Here is a 15,122-nt window from a genome sequence, read left to right as displayed (position 1 = left end):
TATATTTGTGTACAGAATCTGTCATTAGTTTTCAACTTCTACATCAGTCAATAGGTTGGTCACATTTGTATTCACAACCAATCTACCTTGAAAGTATAATTTACGATGCCTGTTATATTCTACTTAGCATGTTTGTTGCTCAGTTTTGTAAATGTTGAACATTCAGTTCTGCACAATATTTGCATAAAAATCAAAATTATTTTTAAATGGAACTTTGAATTTTTGCAATAATTTGCAAACATTTTATATTCAACACAGTCATTTGTTATAGGCTGATGAAAGCTAGAAGAGCTTTTGGTTTGTTAAGGGATGAATTTTATTACAATCTAAGTCAACAATTTGACCTGTAGCTGGGGAAATTCTATACAAAAAACAAAGTCACGCAGAGTTAGTTTAGAACCCACCTCTCTGCAAAGAAAAATAGCAAATATACTCATGTTGCCTATCATAAATTCTTCTTTGTCAAGGAAACTATTTATGTATCACATCATGTTTAGATGGATATGGGCCAAACATGGATGGATAAGACCAGTATAGATGGAACAACTTGGTCGGCATGGACAAGTTGGGCCGAAGGGCCTGTTTCCATGCTCTGTGACTCCTTGACACTATCTCCTTATCATAATGAAGAGCTTCACAAGGAAAAAACACTTATTAAACTGAATGGCCTGTTTCTGTACTGCAAGAAGAGACAATTACTTGTTCTCCACAAATTTTAAACTCTCCTTTTTCATGCATGCCCACCATCAGCCTGACAGGATATTACAAAACATAACAGGCAAACAGATTTATTTTGCTAGAAGAATGATAAAATATTGGTACAGAAATTAGCCAAAGGTTACACAGTATAATTTTCATAGTTATTATTTAGTGGAATAAATGTTGCTGTACTGCATGCTGTCATGCACATGAGCACACAAAGTCTTCATTTAGAGTGGATAAGACATTTTCTATTATGACTACTATTAAACATGATTCCTTGCTTGCATTTCTCATACCATACTGATCCCTAGAGACTCGTTACACATTATGCAAGTAGATACCGAATGGTTTGTGACTAACAGATCACTGTGATGCATAATAGCTACATCAAAACACTGTTGTACGGTGAAGGGGGGGGGGGGTGATAGAAATATAGCAAATATCCCAAGGAAAAGCAAAATCTGATTTCCATGCAAGAAATACTGAGCAATTCAAGTGGCATATTGACAGACAGAATGCCATGTATAAACTATTTGTATCTTGACATGTTACTTACCACTATGCTAGACTGTACATTGATGGATACGCCAGCATAGTCCATCTGTCAGGAACGTTATCAAAGAAAAGTGCTGTCTGCAGTAGCTCCATCTCTGATGAAATTGCGAACTTGCCCTAACAAAAGCAAGGAGGAATGCAGTTTGTAGTTTAAAAATAATTATGATACACCGATGTGATGAATAGCTCAGCTGTTAAATAGGCTTTTGCATCAACTACAAAACCGAAAAATCACATATTTTGTTCATGCACGAAAATCTAGTTCAAGATTGTCCAAAATAAGATCACAATTCTGTACTTCAATGATGTTTTAACAAATTAAGACAGCAACTTGGTTTGCTTGCTTTGACAAGGAGTGGCAATAGATGCAAGAATGATCTACACATCCACTTTTTGGGGATTACTTCAGCAACATAATAAATTGATGCAAACTAAAATGCTAGTGTATTATATCACCTTCAGTTGGGTTGTCTAATCTTTCTTGCTCTTCTTAAACTCATTTTATAAATATTAGCAAGTAGTAAAGAAAAACATTTGGGTTTTTTTTTTAAATCACGAATAACTCCTGTAAAGAGTTATACAATAAACTCAAAAAGCAAATATTTTGATCCTGATCAGATTTAGAGATGTGATGAAGGATTGACCATTGTTTTGTCTGTAACAGTGGGTACAAAAAGATTATTTGGGTAGTGCATTTGGCCATTGCTCTCACTTCACGTGAAAGTGCATAGACCAATCTTGCCACTGAAGGGAGGAATTAAGTTGCTTTGAGTGGATTAATCAAGGCACTACAAAACTGCTTGATTCCATTCCCAAAACCAGCCGAAATTGCTCGGGGAGTTATCTAAGTGACAATTGTTGCCAACCACATGACTTTAAATGTTTGACAGACCTCACTGAAAGGCAGGTGATCTATTTTTAAAATTATGCTTATTTGAAACCAGGAAGAGCAGGTGTACCTCCTGGCTTGTGCCACTATCTTGTAGGTAAGCGTAGCACTGGCTGCCAAATTTTGGTAAGATTAACACGAGTTGGACAGTCAGACACGGAATGTGACTTGCAGAGATGCAAGCAGGAAGAGATGGTGACAGGCAGCGTTGAGGGAGAGCGTGGCCTTTGACTCCGTAAGCAGCAAACCAGTAAAACAAGTTAGCTTTGCCCAATGCCCAACTCCCAAGAATGAATTTGAAAATTATCTTTTATTGTGTGCAACCACATTAACAATTTTCTCAAAACGCCACGGCACTACACATCTACCATTTTATTTTCTAATAACGTACAAATCATTTATTTGGAAAAGTCTAGGCTAAGCTGGTGAACTACAGGAAGTGAACACTTCTGCGGTATTTCATGAGAGAAATGCAACAATTTAATATTAGCTTTGTCAGAAAGAGTGTTTTAATATTTCTTCATTGCTGTGAGATATTGAAAATGTACCTTGCTAAATATAACTTTGTAAAATGCCTCAGATTAACAGGAAAATGTTGGTGAAATACAATAATGTTTTTAATATTATACAGTGCTATATGTACAAGTTTACTCATGTCTTACTTTCAACCCCAGATCAAGTTCCTTTAATGAATGCCTCATTTCTTGGATTAGGATATTCATTCTTTTGCATTCTTGGAAACAGACCAGAACATACGGGGTACGCTCAGCAGGTTTAGAGGTTATATCAGCCATGTTGTATTCCTCTGGCAGTTTTTCAAAAATGTCATCCAGGATTATTTTTACCTTTAAAAGCAAATATTTATAAATTGAATATTAAAGCTGATTCCTATTTGTATTACATTTTCAGTACTAAATAACATTATTTTTCAATATGTACTGATTTCTTTATTTTTGTTTTCTTCCTATAAAAATATTGATGATCACATTTAAATATTAAAATTAAGAACAATAGATTTCTGGATATTAAAGAAATGAGGACAGGGCTTGAAATGGTGTTGAGACAGGGGATTATCTGTGATCTTGTTCAATGAATCTGATTTTACATGGATTATCTTTATAAGCAATATTGATGTCAATTGAGACGGGCAAATTTTGTTTTTATACAGAACAAGCCACCAGTTGTGGTGCAGGCAGAAACGATAGCGGCATTCAAAAGAGTTTTAGATAGTCATATGGTTATCCAGGGAATGAATAGATGTGATCACGGCAGGCAGAGGAGATTAGTTTAACGGAATCATGTTCGGCATGGATATTATTGCCCAAACGGTCTGTTTCTGTGCTTTACTGTTCTATTATGCTTAATTCTGTAATTACTTCCAAATACTATCCAACTTAATTCCCAATACAGAATGCCCTTATTGCCAATGCAACAATAGCGATGTAAAATATTTGGCTACTTGTTCCCATCCTCGGATTTTGCACAATCGACTAGAAATGTCATCTTGTGTTTCTCCCGATAAAAATGGAACATTTTAACAGTTTTATATTTCTGACCTTTTCTTCCACAGTTTGGATGACTCCTTCAGCAGTCATTGAATCTCTGGGCTGCATTTCCAGTAAGGTATGCAGAAGATTGTTCAAAGTCACAGTTAGGAATTCAATCCCCGCATTCGAGTGGAGACCATAATATGCAGGACTCTCAGGCGGTAACATTTTATCAATGTATCTATGATAACCATTATAATCAAGATTCGATGGTGGTCCAAAACCAGGAGTTAAACCTAGTTTACTTTCAAGCTGGAAAAAAAAAGAAATAAGAGAGTTCAAAATAAATCAATAAGGTGCTTAGTTATGACCTAATTTATTTAAATATGATTAACATCTTATTTATTTACAGTCTGACCCTAGAGTCCTGGCAACATCCTTGTAAATCTTCTCATCCCCTTTCCAACCTGGCAACGTATTTATTTAATGATTCCATCAAAATGAGGCATATTATTAGCATGTAACATAAGGGTAACAAAATAATTCTCATAAAGTCGTACAGCATGAAAACAGGCCCTCATGCAGACCAAGATGCCCCATCTACACTAGCCCCACATGCCCACATTTGGCCCATATACCTTGAAACCTTTCCTATCCATATAATTCTCTTCAAGAGTGGTGAAACTTTGGAATTGTTTACACTGTAAAGGTGTGGATACAATAATTGCCTGAATTCATAATTCTGATCGACGGATTCTGCGTATTAAAAGCATATTCAATATGAAGGCTGGGCTGCATAAATTATATTAAGGTAGTGGATCATTAATGTTCTATCGAATAGTTGAGCAGACTCCTGCAGAATTGCCTCCTCTTTCGTGTTTCTTATAACAAGAAATGTCACTCATGAATAAAAAATGAAAACATCACATGCTTACTTCTAATTAGGACAAATGTTCTGAACCTGTGGGATATCCATAATTTTGCAAGTGCACAATGAATGCGAAGCAAAAGTAACTACCTTTAAGACTTTCCAAAGTTTGGTTTCTTGTATTGCAAATGTTTACTGCCCTCTCATCCCATTCCTAAAGTGCCATCACCTTCCTTACTGAAACATTCAGAGTAATCCATGATTATTTTACTCCAAGAAAGGAGAGGGCATTATAAGATCACAAAAGATGAAAATAAGCAAATCGAGCAGCAGGGGTGGGAAACCACAGGTGAAAAGTGGAGAAATTGAAAAACAATAATTGAGGAGTAAGACTTGTTAATATTTTTCCACTGGCTTACACAGCTATTTAGATGCATCAGGAAACCCTAACACAATGGGAGTTAATGATCTGGTTTTGTGGAAAATATGTTGTTTATTTTGCACATGGACATTGATTTAAAATGGAATTGTTTGTATGCCGAGCAAGAAAAAACAAAATCTATTTCCAGTAGGGGGAGCCCCAACTCCAGTAACTTTAAAACTTCAGCAGCTCATGCCACTCAGAATCCCGACCCGAAACGTTGCCTATCCACATTCTCCAGAGATGCTGCCTGACCTGCTGAGTTATTCCAGCACTTTGTGTCTTTTTTTATTGTAAACCAGCATCTGCATTTCCTTGTCTTCAGAATCATATTCACCACACAGTACCTGGTTAGGTTGCATGTACTCTTCTAGATAAGTAAGGCAGAGTCTTCTGTCCCAGTCAACAGTAATGTGACCACTGTACATAATTTCACCAAAGAGTCAACGCAGATCTTTCCATGGTACCTAAAACAGCAAGTAATGTGTTCAGTATTTAAGTGTTAAAAACGACTAAATAAATGATTTATAAAGGTGTAATGCTTCACGACTATTAAGCTATATAGACATAGACTTTATCAACGTGGTCTTAATAAATTTATCTTTGCCTTTTGCTGTAGTGAAGGACAAGAAGATAATTATAGAAAAAGCACAATTTCCAGTTAAAAGCAATCTGGCAGCTTTTATATCAAGAGATAACAAGGGATAAATATAATGGTTCACCACTAATCCTTGATGCTCTTTCACTCATAACTCAATTATTGGTCTTTCGCACGCCAAGAGTATTTCTAACTGCAAAACATCACTGACACAAAATCTTATAATTTTGCACCAAATTTATGAGGTTTGCTAATAATAAATGAATCTTTTTTGTTCAAAATATCCTTGCGTCTAGTCCTTCTGGAATACTCAGCTCAAATGGAAGAAATCCAACAACTCATGAATTCTCCAATGTCACCCAGTTTGAAATCCTAGTGTCCAGAATAAAATATATATATGCTTTTGCCGATTTAATGACCTCCTAATTTTTTTAACTTCGCACCAAAACTTTGCATTATTGCAAACTAATAAAATATTCTTTGAAGATAAATAAAGGTCATCAGTTAGATGTCTTCTCCGCATATCTAGGTAGATGGCATCCAAAATGCTGAACCGTTCTCTATGCATCGTTCCAGCTTACGAATGTCAGGCTTACTGGAGAGAATGAAAATATCTCCTAGCACAACAGAATGAAATCCATCAGCTGAGACATAACTGCTGCAATCGAGAAATCAGGGAGGGCTGGCACTTCAATAATAGTCTTGGATCACTGTTGGAGAATAATGGTGACATGTCTGTACGTAGCATCAGCCCTGCCTGCTCCTCCATCCATATCTTAATGGTTTAATCATAATATTTGAGCCCTAGCCATTAGGTATAATGCACTATCAATGAAGTAAAGTTAATTCATGCACTGCTACATAGAGTTTATAAGGAATTTAATACAAAATGCTTATGGGGGAAATAAAGCATTGACCATTTCCTTGCATGCCAGTAGAATGTCAAATAAAAGATTTCCATCATTCTTCATAACGTAATGTGCAACAGGTGGAAGTTTAAGAAAATTGAAAAGCAAATAAAGTTTGGGAATGTGACACTGAACAAAATTTTGAAATGTTCAAACAATTGCTACATTTTATAGTCTCACAAATTCAATTATATACCACAAAATAAACAGATCTCTTTTTTATTATTAATGAGAATCTTAAAAATATTTCAGTGTTTCTTGTTGTTATGGACTTACAATCAGAAGCAGGAAGAATTAGTGACATCCAAATAGGAGCACCACCATTTCGTAATGTTACTATAGTGGTCAGCAACTATTCACCAGCAGTGTCCAAATCAGTCATGGGAAGCTGTAAATTGCTCAGCGGCATGGTGACGCAGTGGTAGACAGCCGCAGACACCTGGGTTCGATACTGACTACACGTGCTGTCTGTACAGAGTTTGTACATTCTACCCGTGACTGCGTGGGTTTCCTCTGTGTGCTCCAGTTTCCTCCCACATTCCAAAGGCATACAGGTTTGTAGGTTAATTGGCTTTGGTAAAATTGTAAATTGTCCTGTGTGTAGGATGGTGCGAGTGTACGGGGATAGCAAGTTGGCACGGACTTGATGGGCATAAAGGGCCTGTTTCTGCACTGTTTCTAAACAAAATGCAGGCGTAACGTGGGAAAAGACGAATAAGAAGAAATAGAAGACACAAGGAACTGCAGATACTGGTTTACAAAAAGACACAATGTGCTGGAGTAACTCAGAAGTCAGACAGTATCTCTGGAGGGGATGGAACTCTTCTTCAGACCTGTGTCTGAAATAGTAGTTGAGAGGAAGGAGTGCCTGAGAGGGAGAGAGAGAGAGAGAGAGAGAGAGAGCCAGGAGAGTGAAATGAGGGTCAGTGTAGGCAACCAAGACAGTAGAGGCAGTATAAAGAAATGGCACGAGGTGGGGTGGGGGTGCAGAGTGTGCGCACGAGTGAGAGCAATTGACAGGTATATAGGTTTAGAGGGACATGGGACAAATGTGGGCAGGTGAGACTAGTTCAGCTGAGGCAGCTTGATCGGCATGGGCAAGTTGGGCCAAAGGGTCTGTTTTCGTGCTGCATGACTCTCTGCCTATTGATTCCCACATGGGGAACAATCTGTGCTGGGCCATGTTAAATTGCCGTTCTATTCTAAGAAACAATAGTTCAATACACATTGTGCTATTTCTTATTTTCCACATACTCTCCACACTACACAATAAAATCACAACACACTGATTTCTGCACAATTGGAATTTCATGCAAATCTGTAAATTACCTGAGTGTTGCTTTCCAAAGAATCGTATAACACATGGACTGAAATTGTCAAGTCTCCTGTATTGAAAGGAAACTTTCGATTCCATCCAGATATATGACATTCAGCCCACAGGCATGGAAGTAGCACAGTGAAAACAGTATTGTCTTGAACTCTTGTTCACGTGAACACTGATCCAGAATATCCCGTAAGGAAGCTATTGTAAGGAAGGTTTTAGTTCAGTTTTAGGCTTAGAATACAGTGTGGAAACATGCCCTTTGGTTCAGTCCACGCCGACCAACAATCACCTGTACACTAGTTCTATGTTATCACAGTTTTGCATCCTACACATTAGGGGCAATTTACAGAAGCCAATTAACCTACAAACCTGCATGTCTTTGGTGTGTGGGAGGAATCCAGAGCACCCGGAGAAAACCCACATGGCCACAGGGAGAACATACAAACACCACACCGGCTTTACCACTGTGCCACTATGCCACCACAGTGTATAAGATAGTGTTCAGAGAGAGAATAAAAACAAGCTGATCCAAAAATATTTAGACAATTATTTTCATTACATTTGTTCAGAATAGCAAATTTAACCGGTCAAGTTGCCACACTTGTTATATTTATTTCATCAACAACTGAATATGCATCCAATGGTTTAGTTCATTTTTGGTGACAAAATATAAATGCACTATTTATTCTAAATTCCCCAATGCCTGTGGAGTTTTCAAGTTTTTTAATGTAGTTCTCATTGGTCTCTGTAGTTTTAATGGAGACTCAAGAGACTGTAGATGCTGGAATCTTGAGCAAAAAATGAATGGCTAGAGAAACTGACTGGGTCAGGCAGCATCTGTGGAGGGAAAGGGACTGGTGGTGTTTTGGGTTGAACCCTTCTTCAGACTCACTCTGTAACTTTAGTTCTTAATGCTGATACTTGTTGTCAATGGATGAAAAGAGCTACAGTATGTGCATATTGTGGCCCGGCTGCTGTTACGCTACATTATGGAGCTAGATCATCTTGCCTGACATTACAATTTTACAGTTAATCTACAAATAGAACACGGTAACATAAATTACAAATAAGAAATTTTGGAAGATTCCTTTTGTGTAGACAAAAATTTGCACTTTTATAGATTACATTTTTAGATTGACCGTAGTGAGGCAAGTAGCTGATCTCAATTCCTTTTCCATTCATTCAGTCAGAAAGCATCTGGTTTCAACTCTGTGAATATCCACAAGGCAAGGATGGGATCAATAAAATTGAGTTGTCTTAGACACAAATTCTCATTATATCTTTGACATTGGTCGAAAGGGTGGGGTTCCAAAACATGATGGTACATGCCGTCTTTAAACACCTGCAGAACTGCAAATGTATACTAGTTTGAAAGAAGCAAAAGGTGCAGCCGGTAGAGCTATTGTCTCACAGTTTCTGTGATCTGGGTTAAATCCAGACTTCCAAGGCTGCCTGAGTGGAATTTACACCTTCTGCCTATGATCATGTGGGTTTCTTCTGAGTATTCCGGGTTCCTTTCACATGCTAAGAATGTGCAGATTTGAAGGCTAACAGGCCACTGTAAATTGTCCCTGGTATGTCAGTGAATCTTGGATGGGGGAGATGGGGTGGGGGAACAACATGATTGTACAGAATAAAATGGGTTATGCTAGGAATAAAAATGGATGCTTAATGGTTGGTATGGAGTCAATGGGCCTGTTTCCATGATGTGTCTCTCCATGACTCTATGATAATAGGAATCACATATATAGTTACATAGCAATGAAAAATAAGATTTCACTTTAAAGATTAATGCAAATATAAAAAGCAAATGCATTCCCCTCCTCCACAAGCAAAGCTGAATGCCCTACACTTAAAAATCTTAAGTCAAATATTTTAGCACAATTTTGTTTAAAAAAAAGTCAGTTCCAAATGTAGAATTCTCATTTATGCCTGATGCACCGAATATTTCAGCTGCAAATCAATTTTTATTCTCTGTCAAAATATTGAAGTGATATCAGCCATACCTGATCGAAATTATCCAAAGCTGTGTGGAGATTAGCTAACATACCAGTTGGTGGTTCATTGGTAATTTTGATCGAGTCCTCGAGGATTCCTTGCGGAATAATATGCTCTTGAGGAGTTGGAGCAGATTCGGCACTCATGAATGCACGATAGTCTGGGTGGGATCCTTCACTACACTTTTCCAGAAGTTTTTCTAAAATACTGAACCATTTAGCCACTAAATTAATGTTATGCAGGCAATTTGAATAATTTTTTGCTTTATCATTGAAGACTTTTTACATACCATCACAGTATGTACACATCTATTTAATTTTATGGATCACATTACTAATTAATCATAATTTAAAAACATTTCTTAAAAGTGAAACATTTGCAAAAAAGAAAAAAAGAACTGCTTTGATAGTCTCAGTCAGGGGTTACCAACCTGTTTCATCCCGTTTATTCCTGGCAACTTTAATAACACATAACAATGTTATTTCACTTATTTATGAACAACTAATGATGAACAGATACCGGTATACCAGAACCAAACAGTCAGTCAATGAGAAAAAATATGTACAAATCCAGAATCAACAAATTTACCACTTGGGTAGGTGAAATTTACCCCAGGTTGGGAACACTTGGTCTAAGTGTTAGGTGGAACGGCAACTGGAACAGCAACTGGAACGGCAACTTTCAGAGTGGAACACACATACACATCGCTTCCTTCACCAGACCGTTATGCGGGCGGGGGATAGGACAAGCGGGGAGAGCGCTGTCTGAGTGAAATTCACACGGTGCAAAGCCAAGGAGATACCGCGATGAACAGGAAGGTTGGCGCTGTAATTAAGACAGCTAAAACACAGTGTATGGTAAGTCCTTTAAAAGCGGAGAGGAGGGGTGGGGAGGGGGAGAGGGGGGAGAATGGGGGGAGAAGGAGTGGAGACAACTTTTAAGAAGCCAGAGATACACGGCTGTGAAGCTCGGCGGACATTAACATTACCAGTTATCTTTGGTTCATAAAACTACTGCTTACGTTTTTCTTCCCAATGAGCCAATTAAATTCACCGGTCAGCACCGGCTACAACCTACAAGAACCTACGAGAAACTTCGACCTCCTGGCAATCCACTAGGACCTTCTGGCGACCCACCTACGTCACGGGAATTTCGTTACTCTCCATGGTGGTTTCATTCTAGTTGCCGCTAACATGTTGAAAAATTCGCGTTGACCATAATGAGGCCGCGACTAGTTCCCAGAATGCGGGAACTCCTCACGACCACAAAGGCAACTCCCCGGCAACCACCCACGAACATATGGCGACTGCATAGTCTCCTGCAGTCGCCTAAAAAGTTGCCTAAGTGGGACAGGCCCAATAGAGTCTTCTACAGATGGGGCAGGCAGTGGCTGGCAGGACAAGTGGTTGGTAAGTTAATGAGACATCTGTCCACCGGGACAGATCATGGAATAGAGTATCCATTTTGGGGAGTCTAGTGTTGAGTATGCAAATGACAAGGCTTGCCCAACTGAATATAACTAGGAATTCAATACTAGGGAGTTGGCCAGGGAGAGAACACCGACAATGATTCCCTGTGGGGCAGCGGGTAGAGCTGCTGCCTCACAGCGCCACAAACCCCGGTTCAATTTGACTACGTGTTGTCTGTGCAGAGTTTGCATGTTCGCCCTGTGACCGCGTGGGTTTTCTCTGGTGCTCTGGTTTTCTCCCGCACTCCAAAGACATGCAGGTTTGCAGGTTAATTGGCCTCTGTAAATTGCCTCTAGTGTATAGGTTAAGAAAGTGTCATAACATAGGAGTAGCATGTGTGATCAATGGTCGGCGTGGGCTGAAGGGCCTGTTTTCATGCTGTATCTCTAAACTAAACTAAACCAAATCTACCTATGCTGTAAATTTGGAGGATTTTGCAAAGGCAGCTTTTGTGACATTTCTCTAGTATCATTGTGTGGATAGTCCAGGTCTGAGGGATTGATTATCAAATATCCTTCCACTCAATTAGCCCAAGGCTATGCTGGTAAACCGGAGTATTTGACACATATCATCATCATCATCAATAAAAGGTGGTTCCTGAGCTATGGCAACTGGTCCATGTTTTCCCCGATGTAACGGTGAATCTTTATTATCTGAGGGGAGTATGGTACAACAGGATGAAATTAGTATAGGATCTTTGACCTGTGGATTTTGAGTAGAAGCGTCATCTGCCCATATAGGTCAGTGAAAACATTAGTGATAGAGTGGAGCTTCAGTGCATGAACAGCTTGACTACAGAGGTTTGGAGTAATCTTAGTTCTGGGATGTGGTCACCAAAGGTTGAAGAGTTTCCCATTAACAGAGTAGCTCCACTGCTACAGGTGGTTTGATGCAGCAAGGCAGATCAAGAAAAGTGTTGAAATAAAGGTGCCTCGACAGCAGTCTCCACGGAAAATGGCTCGGTTGTAGAACCAGTGGTAAAGATTGTGGCTTGCATGGCATCAAAGAGTAAGTGAAAGATGGAAATGAATTTCTATGTGTCGATGAATTTTGAAATTGTGAACCGTTCTCACCAGGCCTCACTCACTGCCAACATGGGGTTTGCATGTTCTCCTTGTGAACGCCTGGGTTTCCTTCTCATGCTAAGATTTCCTCCAAATGTAGCGCAAATGGGTGGACAAGGTGGCTGAAGAACCCATTTCTCCGCTGCTTCTCTCAATGAATCCAATGTGTTTCCTTTTCATTTTTCTTGCCAAAGAGAGCAGTTTCACATTTCCCCCACACAACACTCCATTTGTCAGGCTTTTTCCACACTCATTTAACCTATCCATATAGACACAAATTGCTGGAGTTGGCAGCATCTCTGGAGAGAAGGAATTGGTGATGTTTCAGGTCAAGACCCTTCCTAAGACAGTCTCGACCCAAAATGTCACCCTTCCTTCTCCCCAGCGATGTTGCATGTCCCGCTGAGTTACTCCAGCATTTTGTGTCTATCTTCAATTTAAACCAGCATCTGCAGTTCCTTCTTACACTAACCTATCTATATTCTTTGTACACTTATGTTTCGTAAGTTATTTTACTGTCTTTGTATCAACCTTCATACCTTCGGTTCATTCATCCAAGTCATTTAGACAATCTGTACGAATTGAAGCCCCAGCAATGATCTCTGTAACACATCACTCATTTGATCATCTCAAGCAGAAAAAGACCCATTATTGAAACCTTTCCATTTCCTGTTAGCCAGCCAATTTTCTATTCATGCCAATATGTTAGCTCCTACACCATGAGTTTTCATTTTCCATTATAATCTTTGATATGGTGCCTGTCAAATGTCTTCTAGAAATCGAACAATGCTACATCCTTTGGGTCTATTTTATCCACATTACTTTGTCAAAAAAATTCCATTTAATTTGTCATGAATTTTCTCCCTTTCACAAAATTGTACTTCAACTTATGAAACAAATCCATTACAGTTGGACACAAAGTGCTGGAGTAACTCAGTGGGTCAGGAGGCATGTCTGGGAAACCTATCAATGTTCTCCAGAGATGCTGCCTCATCCACTGCATTACTCCAGCACTTTGTGTCTTATTTTGTAAACCAGCATCTGCAGTTCCTTCCGTTTACATTACAGTGCAGCATAACTTGCCTGCAGGATAACCAGGTGTCCTTCTTTAGATGTTTAAACGAGAGCTTGTCCAGCAATTGCCTCTTACCCTTGCCCAAGGTATACATTGTGGTGTTTTCCAGGATCAATGGTGAACCCAATCTTTTTTCCTGCATGAAATATTAAACAGTAATATTTATGCAATGTTGAGTGCCACAGACAGCAGCATCTCATTTAACTTTGTGCTCATCACAGGAACCGTAAAGAATCCAAGTGTTGCAAAATTATATTATTCAATACAGAGTTCGAGGTAGCTGCATATTCATGCCAAGTATCACTACTGTAGTGGTTGAAGTATCCAATGCAGCTTCATCACCAGAAGAAGTGCTCGGATCGCTGGCCCGTGGACTACCACATCCTGAAGCCACGGTTTGCGGAGCTTCTAGCTGCGAGCGCGGTGTGGGCTTTCCATCGCGGAGCCTGTGATCCTTTGCCGGGGATCGCTGGAGAAGAGCTCCAACCGCTGGCCTGTGGCCTATAACATCGTGAAGCCGGTAGGGAACGGCCGATTCGGCACCTCCAAGCCGCGGAGTGGCCATCCTGACGAGAAGGCCTGTTCATCGGGCTATCCGTAGCAGCGACTGCGGAGGGTTCATGGCCCCGACCACGGATGAACAAAGGAGGAGGACTGACTGAAAGTTATTGCCTTCCACCACAGTGAAGAACGTTGATTTCACCGTGGCGAATGTTCATGTTGTATTCTATTGTGTATTGTGTTCTTTTGTTTGTATGGCTGCATGGTAAATCAAATTCCACTGTACCTTTATTGGTAAATGTGGCAATAAATGTGAACTTGATACTTAAATACTATGGGTATTTACATTTTACCTTGACAGTGACACACAAGGTGCAAATGACAAGATCAGCCTTACAGCGTTAGCAGCACCAGAGACCCGGGTTCGGTCCCAACTACGGGTGCTCTCTTTACGGAGTTTGTACGTTCTCCCCATGACCGCGTGGGTTCTCCAAGATCTTCGGTTTCCTCCCACACTTGAAAGACGTAAAGGTTTGTAGGTAAATTGGCTTGGTATAAGTGAAAATTATCCCTTGTGTGTGTAGAATAGTGTTAATTTGAGGAGATCGCTAGTAGGTAGGCCGAAGGGTCTGTTTCCGCGCTGTATCTCTAAACTAAACTGAAAAACTAAACTAATCTGTACCAGAGCGCAGAAAATAAATAGTTTTACCAAAATTATATGGCACCAAGTCTCTAATAAACCTCAATCAGTGCTTCACATATTTTTGTCTCAAGCTTTAAATCATGGCATTCTGCAAATTTCTATGAGTTCTTCAGTTTGCTTTAGAAATGAATGATTTATTGCCTTTGAAGTAGACTCAAGGTATTTGCTGTTGTGCTCGGATATATCATGGCATTCTAATCACAATGAACAGAAAATACAAATCGGTGGAAGCTTGTGCTTAATTAAGCGAGTAATTTTTTTTAAATAATCGGCTAAAAAACACCAGAAGGAGAGGATGTGGAATGGTATGCAATTGAGGTGCACATTTACACAGTGAATGAAGGAGCATGTGGATAGAAAAGGCAGACAAGGGTGGGATAAGAATGAAAAACAAAAATCATATTAAAAAATTGTACAAATGCCAGTCCCCCGATTTTGTTGCTAAATTGTTTTCATTTTTAGATCTAAGTTTCTAAATTGAATAAACACATGATCCATAACAGCGGCTATAATAAAAGGTTTGATTAAAAAAAAAAATAGAGCCTGAAGATTCTATTAGT

The 15,122-nt window shown here is 39.2% G+C and overlaps 1 pseudogene; it reads right to left on the bottom strand.

Annotated features, from left to right (window-relative positions):
• LOC129699136 (dynein axonemal heavy chain 11-like) overlaps positions 1 to 15,122 on the bottom strand; it is a 181,383-nt pseudogene that overhangs the window by 6,703 nt on the left and 159,558 nt on the right.

Source organism: Leucoraja erinacea, chromosome 7 (genome assembly GCF_028641065.1).
Source record: "Leucoraja erinacea ecotype New England chromosome 7, Leri_hhj_1, whole genome shotgun sequence".
Taxonomy (NCBI): Eukaryota; Metazoa; Chordata; class Chondrichthyes; order Rajiformes; family Rajidae; genus Leucoraja; species Leucoraja erinaceus.
Note: the sequence above shows the minus strand (reverse complement) of the source record. Positions and strands in the feature narration are given on the sequence as shown.